Source organism: Periplaneta americana, chromosome 16 (assembly GCF_040183065.1).
Source record: "Periplaneta americana isolate PAMFEO1 chromosome 16, P.americana_PAMFEO1_priV1, whole genome shotgun sequence".
In the NCBI taxonomy this organism is placed as follows: domain Eukaryota; kingdom Metazoa; phylum Arthropoda; class Insecta; order Blattodea; family Blattidae; genus Periplaneta; species Periplaneta americana.
The window spans coordinates 166,106,194-166,122,658 of NC_091132.1; the positions used below are offsets into that span (position 1 = coordinate 166,106,194).

A 16,465-nucleotide genomic window follows, 5' to 3' on the forward strand; every position below is an offset into this window, starting at 1 on the left:
GAAATTCATGAGGAAACCCTCTCATCAAAATTATCAAATTCGCTTATAAAGACTGCAATCTTCTCAATTATTTATGAACAGCAGTAACATGAGATTAATTAAACGAACGAAAAAATCTGTAGTGTATCTTAGTAAATTCTGAGGGCATTGCTGTCGCGAAGAGTAGTTTCAATGTTTTATACATTTATGAAGACGTATTATATAAATCTAGATATCAGATATTTAATATTTATAGTATGGCATTATTAGTGAGTTTAATTTTAATTATTAAACATGAAATTAGATATTACGAATAATTTATATAAGCAATGAAACTATAAGATTGGTGGAAAGTCACGTGACGTAAAGGCAGTTGAGCATCGGGACCCAAATAACGTCCAAGTGGACAGTGCTGTCGGTATTTTACGGTTATTTGAGGTCTCGAGCTTGGAGGGTTCAGTTCGACAGCGAGAAGGAGTAGCGTAACGAAGTCTGCCAGTGTGTGGGGACTACAAAGTGCGATATATTTGCTGTCTGGGCATTTGTGTATTCTTTTAAAACGATACAAAATAAGTGAACTTCGTAAAGGCGACGTCAAAATTTCCGTGATAAGATACAAAAATTTTCACAGGGATTATTACACGTTTGTTCTTTTCAGTTTTCTTGGTCTGTTTTTTGATTTGATGAATCATTAAGTTAAACTGTGAATGTTTATACTTTCACTTAGTTTGTATTTAACTAATGGAATTGAAAACCAATATTCCTGAAGTCTCGAAATAAAATAGTAATTGAAAGTTACAAAATCGTCGACAGTTTAAATTTAACTATAAAATACGCTCTGTGAAAGCGAAGTATAGATTGTTCGCAATTACTTGACGTAATATAATTTGCAGTGATAGGCTATAAACTGGAGTATAAATTCCAGGTATTATACCAGAAGCCGGTACGTATAGTTCTTATTCAGTGAATGTGTAACTGAAACTACAAACGAAACTTTGTTCATAATTAACTCACGAAGGTTGAAATTCATTCAATAAGAATTTTCTATTATTGAATTTACGCTGGTTTCAGCATTGTCTTGAATAATCATTGAGATTTACAGTTTATAATTTGAAACTGTTCCTCTGAATGAGACACGATTAGTGGTCATGACGTTATAGTCAACTTGCCACTGGAAATTCTTCAGTCGTGAAATACATAAATCACATTTCATGTTCATACTTCAACGAAGGACACTACTTTACACAGACTAACGACTAATTCTATCTTCCATGTGTTGTAGCTCTGGTTATAAGTAGTCTAGTAGTTGTAGTTCGTAGTTTTTTAGTTTTCTTCGCCTGTAGTTGCATAGTTTGAGGTGAATGGTTGATCTGTTTTCAATTACACACTGCATTTAACCCGCACAATACTTGGTGATGGACATTTTGAACAGACGAAGTATTTGACATTGAACGTGATATATTTAAAATTAATTCCATTATTACTGTAGACTCCTTTAGTCTCAAAAAGCTTGAATATTTTTTTCTCTACTACTTTTGGCTCTGTCTGAATTTCGAAATATTGGAGTCTGTTCATATAGCAAACCTACACCTGAATACAAAGTAGGTTAAGTAGAAAACTACTCGATGTATAAGTCGTACTTTCATACGGATAATGTTTACAATAATACATTTTTCACTCGTACATATTTCTTTTTAAAACCGTCTAGTTTCATTTAAATATTGGTCAAATTGTCCTAAATCTGAATTTTTTGCTTTTAGTTAGCGACAAGTTTGACAAAATTTCAACGAAATGAATCCATTTAAAAAATGAATCAAACATTCGTACGTGGCACGTAGACGTACGCAATAACTGAAAGTTAAGATGCGTCCTAAGTCGATAAAATGTGGAAATTGCGAAAGTTTATTGGAGAAAATACGTAAATTTATCGGTGTTGAATTTACGTAACGTTTCTAAGAAATGTTAAATTGAAATTATTGGAACCTTACTACCAACGTAAATTCACTGTAATATAAATTTATGAAGGTGAACTTGATAACATTTCTTACTTTTAATAAAAGCATATATAGTACATATTCACAACTATTAGCACAGGATGCATCGTGTGAAATTAAAAAAAAAAAAAAAAAAAATTGCTGCTTTAGCACTTCCATATCTCGTGTTCATAAATCCTAACGGCAAATATATCCATGAAATCCCTGCAGTTTGAACATAGCAGGTTTCGAAGCTCGAGACTATCGAACAGAAGATTACAATTTTGAGGTAAGATATAAGTAGTCACTAAAACAGAATTTGTCAAAACCAGAACAATGAAGCGGTTAAACCTCCCTATCACCACACATTACACATTGGAGACTGAAACCTTTCCACATACCTCGGCTTCAATATTCAGCTATACCTTCTTTAACCAAGCTCGCCTATAACAAAAGATAAATCCCACTTCAGTCCCGTGTGTACTGTGGGGAGATATCGAATTTTGCCCCCAAGAAATTTATTCCATTAACTTGTGTTCGTATTTGTTTCAGAAAACTGACAACTGACTCTGGATATGGGGAAGTCGTCTTTCTTAAAGCTGAGATCTTTACTTCCATGCAGCCTGAATTGTGAAGAGGATTTATGAAGTGAGTTGGGTTCTACTTTCTATAACACAGCTTTATTGAAGCTTAAAGCATCATAATTTATACGTGCTTATAAAATAATTTCTTCGAAATATTATCGGGTTGTTAAATTAATGATCTGTACAAATTTCAATAGTACAGAACATTAGAGGATTTGGTACTTTTCGCATGGAAAATAATGGTAAAAAATAGCCTATCTTAAAGTAGTTATAAATGTAATACGACATAAATTGAGATTCGCCATTCTAGTATGTGTACACACATTAAATTGTAAAATAAAAAAAAACAATGGTTACTGTTGAGTAAATCGTCCCCTTAAAATATTTTTTAAATTTAAACATGAATTTTTTTATAAATTCACTGCATGGCTGTGATTAGGTGCACCTCTCGCTTATTATACAGACATTGGATTGAAGTTATAACCACTAAACCGCTCATAATTACTAAGACACCCTGCCAAAATTATTAGTGTATCAGCAATATTATGGGCATAGGGTTTATACCAATCTTCGCCGTCAAAAAGAAAGACTGAAGATTACTATAAGCCTTAAGCTCATATTACAAATACATTAATAATTTTGGTAGTATTTCAGTACGCATAAGCAGTGAGGCTATAATTTCAATTCAATGTGCTATATGAAGTGAATAGTGCACCTAATCATGCATAGAAATTTATAAAATTGCTATAAATTTAAAATATAGACTTCAAGGGGAAATATTTACTCTAGGAGTAACCATTTTTTCTAATTATGAAGCTAGGTGTGCATACACAAACCACTAAACAAATGAGAGCTGCGAAGTAGAATTATATTTGACTACTTGAAGATGGGTTGCTTTTACCATTATTTTGCATGGGATAAGTAAAAACTTCCCTTAGCACTTGCCCGAAATCTGTAACATTCAAAGGAAACGTGGGATGGTATTGTTGAATAAAGTATCTATGGCCTTATTTGCAGATTCAAAAATCGCTCCAAACCGGGAGGAACGCCTGATGGGTCAACTTCACCTGCCATCCCCAAGTTGGACTTCACCCGAAGTTTGAACAGCAGTCCTAGAGATCTCCACGAATAGTAGGACTGCACATGTTGTCACTTTTGATTGCCTTATGCTCAGTAAGGGTCACTGGCTGAATCGCTCAGATCTTCGCGAACCACTCCAGGCAAAGTGGTTGTAGTTCCGTTGTAGGATTTAGTTTGTAAGCGTCAAGTTGTCTGGCCTGATTCGAGATGTCGCTGCATAATTAAGGACGTAGTGCATTGTTGTGTATTGTTGTGCTTTTGTTTGATGAGGTCATCGTTGGTCAGGTTGTTAGGCTCGCGATTATTTAAGGATGTTTCAGGGTGTTAGGGTGTTACTTGTAAGACGTGCCAATGTGCTGGGTTGCATTGGTAGAGCAGCGCATCGGCAGGCTGTATGAGACTTGGCAACGGGTTCAGCCAGAGGCGGACATAGGGCAATCTAGTGAAGAGGTCGACAGTAATTTATTCCAAATTTTTCAAATTTAAATTTAATTTTTCCGACTCAAACTTGACATTTTATTAGTGTATGTGAGATCATTACTTTATTCAAAACTTTGATTCTATATCAATTTCAGTTTCTTGAATAAATCTTTGCACTTAAGTGTAAGACATAATTATAAAGCAAATGAAATAATGAGTAATTGCACAATAATAAATCATTCATTAAAGAGCACTTTGTGATGACTAATGACTAAAAGAGTAGCAAAACTATAAATAAGACCTCTTCACTGAATCTATCGGCATGCGTCAGGGTAGAGTTAGTGCTGAAGCACTTCATTCGACCTCGAGTGATGAGTATGGCACTGAACCCTAACCTAACTAGTTCATTTAGGAGTAGCTGGATATCTTCTGAAAACAAAATTCTCTTCACGTACACTTAGAATCCATCTGGTTAATTTGCACATGAATTAATCAGCATCTCTGACAAATACTTGGCATTTGTGGTATGAAATTATTAATTCACAGAAGGTATCCATACAGTGTAATTGACGCATGCAATGGATTCGTCCCCTTCAGTTTGTAGAGAAGCAGCAAAATTTCGATCGTAAACATATTGGAGCATAATTAAATGTAAAGTGTATGCTGAGTAGTAAATGTAATTATTGAAGCTTTAACTTTAATAGAGATTTGCAGTTTACTCAGACTTAAATAATATAATAAATATTTTTATGTTAATGTAATCAAGTAACTGAGAATTAATAAGTAGAGGATTCAGTTATAATGTTAAAGTAATGCAGTATAAGTATTGATAATAATGAAGAAAGCAATGTTTGATAATTGCTGGTGCACATTGTTTACGATCGTGTCAGCTTGCTCTGTTGCTGTGGATCTCGCCGGTGTGCTGGCAGCCGGGCGGTGAGCGGAGTTATCTTCCGGCCTGGAGATGTGTGTGTTCGCGCCTGTATCGCGTTCTTCGACTCTCGTATAGCTAACCAGCCCCCGTAGGTAGAGTTAGAAGGCGTGCGCAGATGCGTGTTCAGGCGTGAGGAGATGCTACGTGAGCCATCATTGCCAATTTCTTCCAAATTTAAAACATTACTAGACATTACATGGCGGACCATTAACTTTCCCCTTCATGATCCTGTGACTCAACGTGTCGAAGGGGTGGCAACAAGGAAATGTGCCGGAATTACGAATTGAAATGTACACTTAACGATGCGTGTATTTATTTCTGAATAGATTTCATGAGAATGACGTCAAATCAAATTGGGTTAAGCTATTAAATTTTGTCTGTAATGAGTAACTAAATACATAAAATACTATTGATTATAAAATGCTTTAGCAAACGTATAACACTTGATTAGGAGAGATGTTAATCCTACGTACAAAACTAAACCAAAGGTTGCACTCATTTTTCTAATTTGCGTATTATGAATTGGTTTCCATTTGTTTGACCCAAAAACTTCCGACACAATAACCTAGAGATATTTCTTTTGCACGTATTAATGAATGGATGTATTGCCCCTATAATCCCTCGTGCTGGCTGGCTTGTAATTAAGTACTTCAGTTTGTTAGAGGTCAAGGTACAAATTCTACATCAGCAAGAACGCGATTAGTGTAATTGGAGAGAATCATTGTTGGAGTCGGAGGTCGTATGTATACATTCACATTTAAATTGTGATCCGCTAGATTCTGAGGCTGGTATGAATAGTTGCCAACTTTTCAAAATAAAGGAAGATTTTGTCGAAATTTTGTTGGTGATTCAAGCTTATTTTTCCATTCGAAAAATGTCTTATTGAAGAATTACACATAACCTATTGTACTCAAATTTTGTTTTAGTACATAACTTTTAACGACACTTTCATATTTTGAATCTGATTTAGCTTTGTTTGACAATTTACGGTCATTTATTTAATATACTGAAATCTCTTCGTAGTGAAAGTCAACATTTATAACAATTTGCTCTGAATTTATCAGTTCTGTTGAGCATGTTCCTCACGTTAATTTGTTCGTCTTTGAAAACACTCGTTTCACAATCGCATTCTATCTAGGTATGCTCATTATGAAACATATCGGGAAATATTAGTACGAACGTCAAAATATTTTCAAAATTTATATCCCAGAGATAACAGAAATAAGAATTGTACAATATTTTACAATTACCTACCCAGCGCCAAATTCTCAATAAGATAGTGTTGTATCTGGGAATAAAAAAAAACGTAAAGCCAAATTAGCACCAAAAATCTTAATACGGGGAAAACGTACAAAATGGCAACAGAGGATGTGAAGAATATGGCGGTGTTACATCCATTCATTACTAAATACAAAAGGTGAATAGTACTACGTTATTTTGTGGAAATTTTGGGTGCCGGAAAGTAAAACCACATGCTTAGTACTTTGAACTATTCACAGTATTAAATTGTTAAAAAAAAATGGTACCCCCATAGTCCAGTTGTGTACAACAGACTAGTTTTCTCAAATTCGTTTTCTGAGGCACATTTTCTTGGCGAAACAGGATCTGTCTAACCATTGCGGAATTTTATTGGTAATTTCAGTCTTATTTGGAGATTTCAGGTGTTGGAGTCTTGTTCGAGGTTGAAGATGGGTTGAGCTGAGGAATGCTGTTGAACATTGGACATGCATAATAACCACTCAAAATAGAAGCATGGACAATGTGACTAACTTTTAATTTAGTTTCTAACATGAGCTACCATAAAACTTCTCCAATAGATAAACATAGGCGATTCGAAGTTGTCAAATTTGTAAACATTTAATAATTTTTCAAATTCATATTTCAATTAAAAATACTTAAACCGTTGCGTCTATTCGCAGTGTGAAAAGTACCTACCAATTTATCTACAAGGATGTCGTCCTTATTTTTTATGTTCTGACTGAGACATTTCTTGTCGGGCAATGTATCTCGCTTGATGTTGTCGGCAAGAGATGATTGTTGAAATGTTATTCATTGATATTATAGAGGAGAAAGAAAAGGCTACCTACCCCATTAGCTCTTGCCTCTTGGGTGATATCTTATTAGTGTCACTTGTGAGGTTCCAACCAGGCTGTCTGCTAAAATATCACGTTTCATTATTTTATGGTTGCAGAAGTCAAAATTCGTGAATGATTATGCAAAGTGGAAGGTAAGGTAGTACATTAATAAAATTGTAGGATGTGATTCCTTAAAATATAACTAACAAAAAATTCTAATACCGTTTTGCTCGTTTTTGCGAGGGTTTTGAAGAAATAATGCATTGATGCACACATTTCGATCCGCGAATTTTTGCGAATACAGTTTAAAATAAGGTTTCATTTCTTATATAACAACGTGGAGAATGTTTATGTTCATATTGTAGCAATATTTTAATTACCAAATTCACAGATTTCGAATTAATCGATTGAAGAATCGTTGGAAACACGGATTGTCGAGTCACGTACAGGTCTAAAAATCTGGCATCGCTGTCGGGATGGCAGACATTTTCCGTAGTACTCGCAACTGATCAGCTGTTGTGATGTTTACATTGCATTAGTGTGCAGTTGTACGTACAGCGATACAGTTTTATTTCAAAACTACGAGATACCAGAGTTCACAAATCGTGTGTACTTGGACATGATCCAGGCCGGTGAAGGACTACTGACCAGAGTTCGTCATAATTGGACTAGATGTGGAAAGTGCACGCACGCTGATGGTGGAAATTTTGGACAGTACCTGTAAGATCTGAGTGGAATGTGGTTTACAGAGTTTTACTCTTAATTTCATTCTTAACGCCCAGAATTAGTGATTCGTAAAAGAGCAAACTGTTAATTACATCTTGTTCACAAAGTTACATCGTTTTTTTTAATTGTGATTGAACCTTCAATCCTGTTTTCGCTAATTTGGACATAATTTCTTGATTTTCACGTTATTTCTTGTTATTATTGTACGTATTTCTAGCCTACATCTACATTATTACGTCATACTTAGTATTTAATTGTTAGTGTATTGCATTGTAAGTTGATAATTCTGTATTCATTGTTGAACTCCGCCCGAACACGAGTTCGGGTTATTAATTTGCATTTTCTGACATTAAATTACACAAACTAAACAAATAACACTTGCGTCCCTATCCGGAGTTTACGTAGGTCACTTTTGTGCGAAGATTTATCCCCAGATTAGCTCACGAAGTATTGCACCGAAGCTCAGTACACTTCTTTGCTACCGCCCTCCTCCCACCTGCGGCAAGGTACACGGTGAAAGGTAGTTGAACTTAACCCACTCCTTCAAGTCGCTGAATGCCTGGGGTGTAGGGTACTACTTACGCGTCGTTGAGACATCTTGCAATTGCCGTCAGCGCTTTCAAAACAGTTGTAATTATCTCGCTATCCGTAAGTCCTATAATTTCATATTTGACAAAACGTTCTCTAAATAATGATCTATGGCTTCTGTCAATGTACTACCTTACCTTGCACCTTGTATAGCACTCTGCTTTAAATGGCATAGTAGCATTCAAATAATTTTTCTTGAAATGTTATTGAAGGTTAGAGTATTCAAATTGACTTTTATAACGACATTCAGATTTAATAATCTATTTTGTGATGAATTATTTTGCTTCTCGAGAAAGTTTTTGAAACTTGATTGTTTGAATATTGAATAAACAATAAATTAAAAACTGCAGTTTAAATTATTTTACTGGACATGGCCAATAGATCAGAAACATGAGCTGCTTAAATGGTAGAAGTATCCTAGTCCGTGATTAAGTGTCTTCTAATTGAGTTCTGATTTAAATTTTCAGAACTGAAATTAACTTTTTAAATTTTAATCTGTATCGTTGCCTTTTTAGGTCGTGTCTGAGATGGTTACTGGTCTTGAACGGCTTAATAGATGACCCACAGATGAAACTTCTATCCAGGGGTCTTCGCTCTTTGTGAATACTGGAAATCATGCTTTGACATTTTCCTTCCTAAGTACTGAATAACATTCCTAGTGACTTCACTGATCCTCGATGATTGAAGGTAAACAAACGAGTTGAAGTGGTTTACAAGTGTGATGCTAGTTAAAGCAATGTTTTTCACTTGTTTGTATTTCACTTTGCTTCTCATTTTTTGTGATGGAACGTGTGGCTCATCGTAAAATATAATTTCAGGCACTACAACTGCTCATTGCAATGTTTTTCCTGCAGACTCCGTTATAGCAAAATGTTTCGTGCAGACACGATTTAGTAGTTCACTTGATTCACCAAATTCATTTCGCTAAGAGTTGACTACGGTTAATGTATTGGGTTGATGCAAAAGATCCTTTTTTTTTCACAGCGACAGTATTTATTAAAGATGAAGAGACCGAAATTAATCAGTAACATATTATTCAGCTTTATTTATAACTCTGCCAACGCTGGGGTAGTTCGACAGATTGCCTCAAGAAATTTGCTGGTTTGGAATTTAAGCTGTCAAACCACGCAGAACCATTTTCTTGCAGTTCTTTCCGATGGAATTCTTCCTGTTTAGGGCAAAAACTTCTCTAGCTGCCTTTCCTCTATTGAGCTCGCAGAACAATGTTGGAAGTGTTCATTTTTCACACTTTACTCAATCTTCAGCCCATAAACACCCAAAATTCTTCAAATCCGCGAAGTTCAATGCGTGTTTACAAGCACACTCGAAGTGACGAACGATAAACCATCTAATAACGCTGTATTGTGAAAGAACTCTACTTATGCAGATTCCTTAGCTTAAACCTGTGTTTATTTCTGAATTTTTAATCATTGCAACATAATAGTGTTAGGCCCGGTTGCAGAAACATCGTTCAAAATATGATTGGCAATCAAGGAGGGTTTGATTGACCATCAGTTCTATTTCTGTTGCAGAAAGAACAATCAGTGTTTGATCGGAGATCAGTCTTCCATCAGATTTGATCAACAGATTTTTGCTGGTTGTCACTGATAATCGATCAAGTAGGCTATTTATGTTGTTCTGTTTATAATGCAGTTACTGTAATGTATATAGTAAATAGTTATATCGTAACAATATTGTTTTCGACATAATGGATTCTTCTGATGAAGAAATTTTAGAATGAAAAAAATATTATTAAGAAGAAGGCGTTTTCGTGATAGACATGAATTGATTTAGGTTAAGTAAGGATTCGTGTGTTTTGTTATTTTCAAAAATTGAAACAAATATATGCAGACAGACAAATCGAAACCTTCCACTTTCTCCAATGAACCAAGTTCTAATAATGCTGAGATTTTATGCTGTTGTAATTTTTCAGGCGGTCTTGGGTTATCTTGTTAGGGTCCACAAATCAACTATTTGCCGAGTAGTTAGGAATGTTACGTATGAAATTGCTTTGTTATGGCAGGGTCTCATAAATCCCCAAACTTCAAACAGGGAACGATTTGAAATCCAGAGAGAATTTTCAGCCATGTCAGGATTTTCAAGAGTAGCCTAATATTGGTTGTATAGACTGCTCACATCCCCGTCCAATCACCTGGTTGAAATGATGCCGAACTTTATCGAAGTAGAAAAGGTTTATTTTCTGTGAATATACAGGCAATATGTAGTCTACACCATCACTGCAATTCTGGAATGTTGTAGCCCGTTGGCAGGGTTCTACACATGACAACACAATACTGTATTTTTAATGAGTGGGTTACGAGCTCCATTTGTAAACAGAGAGATGGGAAATGGAATTATTTTGGGTTATGGAGGTTATGCATATTCCAATTTCTTGTAGACTCTCCTAGCAAATCCCACAACAGAAGCCCCCTCACGTTTTTTTTTTTTTTTGGGTTTGCTTCATTTTTTTCACTATATTGTAGTGTATATACAAATAGAATCCGCCTGTTTCCTTTCTACAAAAAGCAACAAAACAGCAAAACATTCACTTGAACATTCACTTGTTTTCCTAGTCACCGCCCACTTGATGCATTCGTTTCCCTACTTTTAAAGAGCATCAAATTGGCTGTGGTTGCTAAATAGCGCTGTTGTCAAATGTATTTTTCTCAAATCAGCAATTAGTAAATTGAGACAAGTTTATTGGAGATTCACGTTTGTGCAACGCAAAGAACAATCAAATAAATCAGACATCAACTGATTGGCGATCAGGGACTGATTTGATTTGCGTTTCTGCAACCGGGCCTTAGTGCTTCAGGAATTCAAATTTTTTAAATTGTCACTTGGTTCATGGGGTTGTTTACTTCCACTTTTGCGATATAGCTACTTCTACTACGTCATTCCACAAATTTAGAGGGCTTGCATTATTACTATACTGTTTGCTTTGTTGATTTCTATTAGCGGAGAGTTTTCGTTCGTTATATAAAAGAATAAATGTTTCATATTTCTTAAAATGCATAAGAATTAAGCGGATTGAAGAATGGACTTGCATACGCACATAATCTGGATTGCTCCTGTCTTCATTGGTAGTGTAACATTTGCGCGGCAACCTGAGATAAATGGTCTGATTTTCGTAAGGTTGTTGATTAACTTGAACTTAAATTTCCTAGCAAGTGTCATTCCGTGGGGTAAAATTTCGTGAAGCAGACAGGATGAAGTTAAATTTAAGCGATTCTACTTAAAATGTATGCAGTTTTGAGAGGAATACAGGCTATTTCCCCCACTTCTCTGGTTCTGTCACAAATTTTTAACTGAACGATTGACATGAATCTCGTGTAAAGGAAATAGGTTCAAATTCCCGCATTATTTGCAGCTCCTCCTCGTTGTTTGCAGTTTGAAATCTTTAACAAAAGCTTCCATTTATAGGTATTGAATGAATAGTAGAAGCAGCACCATAGAAACTTACTCCTTCGGTAGAGTGGATCATAATCTCTGGTTACAAACAAGCTGTGCAATATCCCTAATTTGATGCACAACCCCCCAAGCTGGAGGACCACTTTAGGATGGCATATGCACATAAATTCTAATGCTAATAAAATTAGTAAAGGTGTATTCATTTTAAGATTATGAAGTCTGTCTTGGTTCAGTTTCTTTATTGACGATTTACTATGCTTTTATTCAGTCACCTTTAGTTACAAGACCCTGTTATGTGGGAATCACTAGTTTGACTGTTAAACTCTTTTTGCAAATGAGAGCTGTAAGGGTAATTTGTGGAGCTCCAAGGTTGCATTGTAAAAAATTTATCAAGTTGGGTATACTTACTTTGCTGTCGTTACGTTTTGATCTGCCTCCTTTACATGAAAAAAGATTAAACTTAAACTGCTAAATGTAATCATAATTATGCCATGCGTAATGGAAGTAATATTTATCATAATAATGAATTTAGTATCACTCAAAAGTTTTGATACGGTTGCAAAAAGACTTGAAGATTACCATCTTATATAAAGGAATCTTTGTTTCAAAATATATTTAAAAGGTCGCCAAACTCTAAATTGAAGGCAAATAAATCCTCTTTATGGTCTCGAGAAATACTATTGAATATTAACTGGTAGTACATTTTTGTTTTGTCGTAGCTATACATTTCTTTAATGTCTCCAGCATAAAGTACATATTTATGTAACGCTGATTTACAGGGCTAGCCAGTATCACACTTACACAAACATGTTAATACATGGAAAGCAGTTCATATTCATGTCCTCTTTCTAAAGTTACTGCCTTATCGTGTGCAGTTTTGAGAGTCTTCGAATGTGTTTCCATATTTTAAAAACTCCCTGAAGTCAAATTGCCTTCGAACTCCTCTAAGTTTGAAGACTAAACTACTGATGAAATACAGTTTGTTTACCTTCAAACTGTTCCTCCAATATGTTCATTACTTGAAATATCTCCTCAGCTATCCTTGTCAAGCTGACTTAAAACATACGCGGAGTTTCAATACTATTTCGACTCTCCTGAAAATAACCCCGATGAACTAGAAGGTAAAATGTGTGTGGAGTTCAATGGAAGGACACTTGCCAGGGCTACATCATATTTTGTAATGTAACGATCAGTGCCGGTGCGTCAATAAGAGCACAAGATCACGTGAACACCTTGTTTCCGTTAATGCAGGACTAGTTTTATTATTTAATACCGTATTGACGTAGTGGGAATGTATAATATCGGAATTGAGTATTTTAAACTCCCGCATCTTGCATAAACTTCTTATGCAAACATCCGTTCACGTAGTCGACCTGGTTGGCGAGTTGGTATAGCGCTGGCCTTCTATGCCCAACGTTGCGGGTTCGATCCCGGGCCAGGTCGATGGCATTTAAGTGTGCTTAAATGCAACAGGCTCATGTCAGTAGATTTACTGGCATGTAAAACAACTCCTGTGGGACAAAATTCCGGCACATCCGGCGACACTGATATAACCTCTGCAGTTGCGAGCGTCGTTAAATAAAACATAACCTTTTCCGTTCACGTACAAGCCATGCTCTTTTCAAGAAGGTTACAGGAATTTCACGCATGCGCGGGAGAAAATTGTCTTTCGCTGGCCGCTTATGACTCTCCAAGAGCACAAAGCATTAAGTGAACAGTGAATCTATCCTACAGATGTCGGGTGCATCGATGCTATCGTTCACGTGATATATCTCGAGCCTGTAGGTGTCAGCATCTCACTGTCGGAACGTTTACTTTATGAGGTTGTGTGTACAGTGCTGCTACGAGAGTGTAGTTTGTGAATTACTATACTTCAGTCATTCAGTGTGAGCATAATAGCATAGTTTGGCTTTCAAACACGTGCAGGCTGAATGTGATGGTGGTATGAATTTAAGTATCTGTATGGTATTTATAGTAATAAATCTATGGAATGGGATTAAAGTACTGGTATAGGCTATAGTGTATCAGTGTGTTGTGAACCAAAATATATTACTGAACACACGCTTTTGTAAAATATAACTGCACTTATATGTATTCATTTTTAACATACGTAAACAATGAACTCTGTTAAAGTAATTTGGAACAGTAAAGAACTGGGTAAACTGGCATACCAGGAAAAATTGGAAATAAAGAGACTGTTTCATTATCATTATAATAATAATAATAATAATAATAATAATAATAATAATAATATGTTCTTTTGAATTTATATACGGTTTTTTTTTTTCGATAGTGAAATATTTGAATCATGACATTTATTAGGCTAAACTTAAGATTTCAAATTCTCTTGGATTTTGGAACACAAAATTGTGAACACATTTTATCACGAGCCGCCACTGGTAACGATCAACTTGTTTCTCTATACTCTATAGCAGTAAAGAATATTTTCTTGATGTGAAAATATTTGACTGCTGAAATGTATCGAATTATTCTAATATTACTCCATTTCAGGTAACTTTCGATGCTGCTAATTCTAACCGACCTGGAGTTAAGGGAAACATCAGGAAGTTGGTAGATCTATCAACATCTACGTTATTCACTTGAATGTTTTTTTCGTTGCTAACTCTATAGCAACATATAGTTTCTAGTCAACAATGTGACGCTGAAATTCGTGTTCAAGTTGTCCAGCGACAGTCCTTGTATATTTTTGAAGATTGGCTGATTAATATTAACCCGTCACACTCAGAATCACACTCACATTCATCCAAATTTTCAGATTCTAGACACCCAGGCAATTCTACTTAAAGAAAAATTCACAGAGCAGAGCCCGGTAATCGAACCCGGGACCTCCAGATCTGGATACCAGCATGCTGACCAATAGACAACGGAAGCAGTCTCACTTGAATCTGGAAAGAAGACCGAACATGACACCAGGATGCCTTTTATTGTTGCAATGAAAACGTTTGACTCTGTGGAAATAAATCATCACGTGAGGAGGTAGTGGGCATGCAACTGTAATGTAACCAATTGAAATGTAATCTTGTCCTGTGCAATGTAGACATTGTAATTTGAAGAAAATAAAGGAATTAATGTTTAAATTATTTCACTTGCAGATTAATTTATTATCTAGCAGAAATTAAACCTCTCATATTTTCCAGAATATGAATTTAGCTTTGACTAAAGTGAGACATTTCCTGTTCTATTATGAAATGGGAGATTATCTTTGTTTATATGTAATATCAATTCCACTTAGTAAGGATATCCACGTCCTGTTGGGAAGTTGATTTCTGATATATAAACTTACAGTTCCCTGCTATTGTCGAAAATTTTAACGGCTACAGATGAAACTGATGTCAACTGAAATGGGTGACAATGTTGTGTATGTAGCGCAGAAAATGAAAACTGATTTTGACTGTAATTTAGTAAATAATTTGAAAATGGAATGTGGTCTCGTATAAGCATTTCGCCCAACTTTCCCAAAAGCAAAGTACCACCAAAGTACTTTGAGTTGGCCGTGGTCATGAAAGTTGGGAAATTCTCAGATATACTAACAAAGTGTGGGTTTTGAGGAACTTCGTGTGGCTTGCTTAAATTTTATTTTAGATCGGTAACTTATCATCTGAACATTATACAGTAAATGTGAGCGAACTGAAATAATTTTAGTGTTCATAGTAAACTTTGCCTAGGATTAAAAAAAAAATTCAGGTTAACAATAGATTTTCAAATTGTTTACAGCAAACTTCTTTGATACATGTCCTTCGAAATGATAGTTAAATTGTCATAAGAAACCGGACATGCAGTGAATACAGTAAAACAAATTTACTCTTAGTAAGCCCTCCACTATTTTGATGTGAAAGTTTATTATGGGAGTGTCTATTAACATGAAATGTTTTCCTCCCTATTCACCATTAGAAAGGCTAATGAACATTGTATTCAAGATTTAATTTCTTTATATTGGGCTTTTTATATAATTTTGTTAATTAGAAAAAATTACTATTATTAATAGATATAAATAACAAGTAGAATATGCATAAACATAAAGTCCTTCGAGAACAAAATCCCACAAACAATTAAAAAGACTGTCTAAATTGACTTCACAACACCAATTATTCCTAGCATTGACTTTTGAAATTCGTAAAAGTAACTGATGCAATGGACGATTTGATTAAGTAAAATTGGAAGTCTTTGCTTACATTGCAAGTTGGCAGACATTCACTTAATTTGTTACTGTACCATCTTTGCAGTTGCCCTGTTCACTGATGCAACTCGTTAAAGGAATCTGAAGTGGAAAAATTGACTCACGTATAGGGATGAATGTGAGATTTCTCCCAGAACTATGAGAAAAACATAGACTATATTAATTTTGGACAAATGGACGTTAGGTTATTAAAAAATAATAAAAATATTTATATCAAATATGAGTGTATGTTAAAATAGCATCTTTTACACTCAATTTTTGTTTATTTGTTATATATTAAACATAAAACGGCAATAATTCTAATGATTTAACATTGTCAACAATGAAGAGAATCAAATTTATGATCCAACTGCTCACTATTTACATACATGTATAAGTTACAAACTATTGACATTATTGGGTTATTAGTGAGTGCTAGAGGCATGATTACAAAAAAAAAAGTACATTAATTTCTGCAAAGAGTTCAATCCTGAATCCTCTTTGGCCAAGACTGTTTC

The 16,465-nt window shown here is 35.0% G+C and overlaps 1 long non-coding RNA gene across 1 annotated transcript; it reads left to right on the forward strand.

The window, feature by feature from the left end:
• The first annotated feature begins 7,574 nt into the window (after nucleotides 1-7,574).
• Nucleotides 7,575-14,865, forward strand: LOC138691792 (uncharacterized). Its single transcript, XR_011329961.1, has 3 exons — nucleotides 7,575-7,765; nucleotides 8,875-9,046; nucleotides 14,547-14,865. It is a non-coding gene; the product is annotated as an uncharacterized lncRNA (long non-coding RNA).
• Nucleotides 14,866-16,465: the final 1,600 nt, after the last annotated feature.